The sequence below is a fragment of the Saccostrea echinata genome, unplaced genomic scaffold, assembly GCF_033153115.1.
Source record: "Saccostrea echinata isolate AGI-Se365-2 ecotype Australia unplaced genomic scaffold, CSIRO_AGI_Sech_v1 ptg000143l, whole genome shotgun sequence".
NCBI lineage: Eukaryota > Metazoa > Mollusca > Bivalvia > Ostreida > Ostreidae > Saccostrea > Saccostrea echinata.
In genome coordinates this window covers 252,391-258,390 of record NW_026889892.1, presented here as the reverse complement: position 1 = coordinate 258,390, position 6,000 = coordinate 252,391, and positions in this window count along the sequence as shown.

The following is a 6,000-nucleotide window of genomic DNA, read 5'->3' as shown; positions in this document are numbered from 1 at the left end:
AAGACCTCATAATAATAATAAACAGAAGAAAATCAATAGGTCTTTCCACAGAAAGGTGGAAAGACCTAATAAACAATAAGCAACAAAATTAATAAACAAACAACATAAATAACATGAAAACATGCATAGAATCATAACTTTAGATGACAGAGAATAAAATATTACCATTTATACAGTCTCTACAACAAAAACATTTTTTTTTATGAAAAAATATCACTAAACATTGCAACTACAGCAAAAATAAAAATTTAAATGAATTCCATGTCAAATAATTCTTCCAAGATGAAATAATTCCTTGTTTTATATATATATACACACATTTGAATTTACCTTGTCATTTTCCATTATTTCTAGCAATTTTTGTTTGAGGAAAAAAATGTGTATAGAAAATCTGTTGGGAAAAAATAAATTTTTAAATGAAACAGACTTACACAAATGACTGCATTGTGCCATGGACTATTTTCAATGTTTAATATTTGAATCAAATTATTCAGTTTGAAGATTTTGACTGGATAGAAGGCATGATCATAGCTGCTCAAGGATGCTACTGGAAGAAATTACACCAAACAAGTATGTTAAATTTTGTAAATATCTGCTCTTGCAGTTTATTTGCCTTCTTCAAGTAAAACTTGAACTGCAATATTTGCGTTTTTAACTCTTTTGAGCCAAAGGCTCAAAGAGCTAATTCTGTAGCAATAGTGTTCTACGCATGCAATTTTTGGAATTTGGGACTTATTACGGGAGGTAAGTCCATTTTTTAATTAATTCATGAAATAGTATCCTTCATTTTCACAAAAAATGGAGATCTGACCCTTAAAGAAGAGGAGAAAATTAAGGAAATATTAAACAAGTGTTCAAGAAATCACCCTAGGGCAAAGCATGTGGTCTCAAGGTCACCTAAAAACTGACCAAAAATGGTATTTTGTTAAAACTTTGATATTTTGACCACTTTTAGGGCCATGATCATCAAATTTTGTCAGTTTATGCATCTTAAGACCTTGGGATATGTTTGATCCAAAAGTAGGTCACAGTGACTACTTTTTGAAATTCGCAGCTAGCTGTTTTCAAACTGTTTATGATGCATAATTTGGACACTATGAAACCTAAGAGATTTTGGCAGTGGTGTTCATGGTGAATTTACTGGCTAATGAAAAGGTGATTCTGATGTAATTCTGTACGGTGTTGGATGCTTGAGAACTTGGGGAAGATAAATTTGGAACATCTGATTTTAAGGGACTGATTTGCATGATTACAATTAATATGAGGGTTGTCTAAAAAGTTCGTGGACAAATGTTTAATTTTCTTTATAAAGTCCGCAATGGCAAACATGTATGATAATATCTTAATATAGATAATGACTGAGTAAATGTACAAAAAATTAAAACAATGCACACTATTTACTGAACATTATAGGTGTAAATACTTTGTATATGCAAGTCGCACGGGCCAGTCTGATGTAACGCTTATTTCATGATAAAGTCAGAAATACGAATTTTGAATTTTTATCGCATTTTCGTAGCCGCACGCTTTTTTCTTTAATATGCCACAATACCAAATGTGTGCAATAATATTTATGTATTTAAATTTTAAAATTCAAAACAATGCACAATAATTTACGAGCGTCATCAATATTAACACTTCGTAAACACAGGATGCACAGCCCAGCCCAACGGCACTATATTTATAACAACGTCATGAATAGGAATATATCCTATTTTCATCAAATAACAGTGGTTTTCCACTTCTTGTAGTGCCTTTGAAATTTTACACACCGTTGAAAAATCGAATACACCAATTACAAATCATTAGACTAAATATTTTCCAATAAATTAAAGTTGTTTGAATAAATATTTTGTTTTTGACGACGTTTCAACCATATTACCATAATTGTATGATTTGATGCTGTCCTGTTCGGATGGCCGATGTCGCTTTTTCTGTCAATTTTTGAAAAATACTTCTTGCGGTTTTCACTCAATATTTTCATTGTCTATTTTGTTAGCGATACTAAAGGTATCAGAAAATGGCGATAACCGCTTTATTTGTGATATATTAAATTTTTATTCAACTTTGACTCGTTTTAAAAAGAAAATAATCATTTCAATCAGATCACTTTATTTAAAAGTTCATGGCATTTTAACCCTGGTCCGTGTGCACTATCGGCGACCTTTAATGACTGAAATTTTTACAAAAATATTAAGTTCAAACAATAAAAACCAAACTATTCCGACTTGAATTTTCATAATTAATATTTTGGTATACGATAAGCATATCTTGAACCATTCATTTTGACAAAAACGCCATTGTCCACGAACTTTTTTGACAACCCTCGTACTTAACCAGGTCTGGACAGTTTCGGTAAATGGAAGTCAAGAACAATAACTGGAAGTTGCTATAAATATATTTCACAAACATGCATAAATATTTTTCTGACCAATCAAAAAACAGCATATTCTTCATCCACAAATGGATGTAACAGAAACGATAAGAAGTTATGTGCTTCTGCATTTTCTTCAGAAGGAGTTTTTCGACACAAAGTCTTTTGAAACAGTTTGGAAGAATCTGACAGCATGATTTGATATTATAGGGATATACTCTAAACATACTTTTTCTGCATGGTATTTATTAACACTATGTACGTGGTCATAAATTTTCTGTGGAAATATGTCACAGGGTACTTGAGAGCAGTTGAGACACACAGTGGCAATCCAAGAAATCCCCAAAATTTTCTACACATATATTGGACAGAAATTGTAATTCCGTGGTATTATGACCCTGTGGAAAAAGTATGTTTACAGTATCCCTACAGATATTTACATGTACCATGAAATCTTGAACAAACTTGACATTTTCATGTCAGGAAAAAGTAACACTTTAATACTCATATAAAGGAAATATCATTTAGGTAAGAATATCTTTCTGTCAAAATAATTTCAATTTATGGGCAAAAGGAAAGTGAAGATCATGGAATGAATATGAATGCTTTTTATTATCATGGCACACATACCAGAATCGACTGATTTACTTTCACAGATTAGAAAAATGACTATTATTATTATACACCTGTCTTTGGATGGGACATATTTGGTATGGTGTTCATGTCCCTCCATCTGTCTCTCTGTGTCCATCTTAGGTTTTTTGTGTCCAGCTCATAATTTAAATACTATGAGGCCTAGAATACATGTAAACTTTTTCAGCCAATACATCTTGGAAAGAAGATATGTCGCACATTAAAACTAGGTCACTCTTGATATGGCAAAACATGGCAAAACCATGTCCAGCTCATAACTGGAAAATTTTTAGACCTAGAATCACCAAAGTTAGTCAATACATCTTTTAGCAGAAGGTGTGTCGCACCCTACATAAAGATGAATGTGACCTTTTATTAGGGTGATATTTTAAAAGAATTATGTTTTAATGGAGATAATCCCTTAGGCTACTGATGCAAGATTTTTACAGTAACCTTATTATTATTTTACTTCAAGAAAATACACATTTTCAATGATATACTGTACCACTTTAAAAAACTACTATAATATTTCTTATGTTTCTAACAATAACAAGAGAGAGTTCCACTTGTCATCTGGGAGTAGCATGCAAAGGGCATTTTGATAAGTCTCTCAAGTTAAAGATGAATTAATGAGTTTAGTGTAAGAAGACTATCCTAATCATCTCAGATCAAGCAGGTGATATCTACATCTTTCCGGAATGGGCAGAGGATCCAGCATAGTCTCTTAATGCAAATTGATAGTATCTGTCAAATTTTTCTTGATGGCTAGCCTCATTAAACAATTAATATTTGATGGGCATATCATGTGCTGAGGTGGTGCACATTATTGTCATATCCCCGGTGCTAAATGTCAGGCTCTTTAACAAGAAATTCTGTTGCATTTATATGAAATTTAATACCAACCTCATAGTGTCAGATTTCAATCTCATGTAATTAGAATTTATTGTAGACTTTGAAGTCATGTTTATTCATGGTAGAATTGTAATATATATGCTGTAAAATTTCCAGATGTACATGAAGTTTACAAAAATTTATTAAATATAGGATCTCCCATGGTTTGTGGTTCGATATGATTTTTTATCCAACAAGTTGTGCGTTTTTATCCCTGAGCCTTGGATAGGGGATAAAAACACACAATGAGTTGGACAAAAAATCATATCCAACCACAAACCATGGGAGATTCTTTTTATCGCATGTTTTTACACATAGCTATTTCATGTGTTACAGTTGTTTTTATATGTAAATCCACAATATTTGACCTGATCAAATTCACGCAAAAACCATTGTGACGTCATAATTGTGGATATGAAAACGATATCCTGTGAGCTATATTCACTGTATAAAGGCATAAACATGTGATAAACTATTCAGAGCTAAATTTTTAAAACAATGTTTTATTTATTTTCTAATGGGTTTGTCTAAATGCCATTTTATGATTTGTCAGGGAGTATGCACCTTGTTTACTTTTTGTATTTACAGCAATTTATTCAATTTTAATCATTTTTGACCTCTATAATGGAAATCATCAAGAACTGTAAAGCCGGTACCAAAATTGTAGCCACCCCCCAGGATTTTGATAATAACCAGCTAGTCAGCTACCAAAATTGTACATGTGTCTCATCTCTTCTCAAGGTAACTAAAAAATCAATTGTCGTGAATGTTTTGTTTGTTTTACTTTTCAGATATTTTGTCTGTTCGGATTGAAAAGGTGTTCAAAGAAACAGAACTGACAGAGTCTTTTAAGCAAAAGATTAAGAAATTGAAGACTTGGTATGAAAGGAAAAAGAAACCATGCAACACATCAGGAGGTTGTAATTTCAACTGTAAAATGTTATATCCTCCTCCCCAAGCATTTTGCAGCATATATATATATATATATATATATATATATATATATATATATATATATATATATGCAACCCTATTATACCCCTTGTAATAATGTTTTAAAGAACATGAAGACAAAAACTAGTCGAAATTCTCTTGTTTGTCTGTTTACATATGTGTAACTGTGTAAATGCATGCATTATCAAGCTAAATATTTAGGTCTCTTGCCACCTTTTCTCAATGAGTATCAATGGTAAACATTGTTACTCAATGGTAAGCAATGCTTTGAATTCTGCGTTTTATGCAGTTACAGGTAATTAAAGAAGTTCTATATTTGAGGCCATATTCTATATGATGGGGCATATTAGGGTATAGGCTTTTGTCTTTCTATTAGCTGTGGGGCCTAGTGTTATCAAACCTTGTCATGTTAACATTGATGCATCTTATTCTTTGGGGGTCAGAATTTATTTGACAGAATTTAAGTTCATTCCTACTTTAAAATCACATGTGCCTTGCATTACAAACTGGATCATGAATGGTTTGGTTCATCTGTGGATGCTTTTGTCTATGCAATCCATGTTCTGTTCTTATAAGATAACTCCGAATTACAAAGCATCGAGAGAATACAAGATATTTACTGAAAGTGTATACTTAAGGGGATGAAGGACACATGGTCACATGAGTCTGTTTAACTACGTCATAGTCTCCGTTTATATAAGCGCAAAACGTGTAAAGCATCAGTTCTTGTATAATTTTTTGACAATTTTTTAACTTTAATTACCATCTTATATAAAAAAATTAAAAAGTTTTAACATTCTTGTAAACATTAACAAATTATGAAAAAGATTGATCCACTCCTCTGTTTCCCTAAACTGCACGTCCAACAAGTCGGTGACGTCATACATGATTTGTTAGTGCAGCAAGATCATACTCGGTGAACACAGGGGCGGTATTATTATGTAAAAACAGGTCATAATCAGTATATGATGAAATATTTTGAGAAACGGGGAACACAAAAATTATTTTTGCATGGCTGATGACGGAAATCTTATGTAGGTATATCTTATTTCGCTTATTTAGCTTACGTGTGATGTCATAGTTGGTTTATCCCGTACTCGAGAAATGTAACATGACACGTTTTTTGTTATGCTTATATCCTCTTTAAC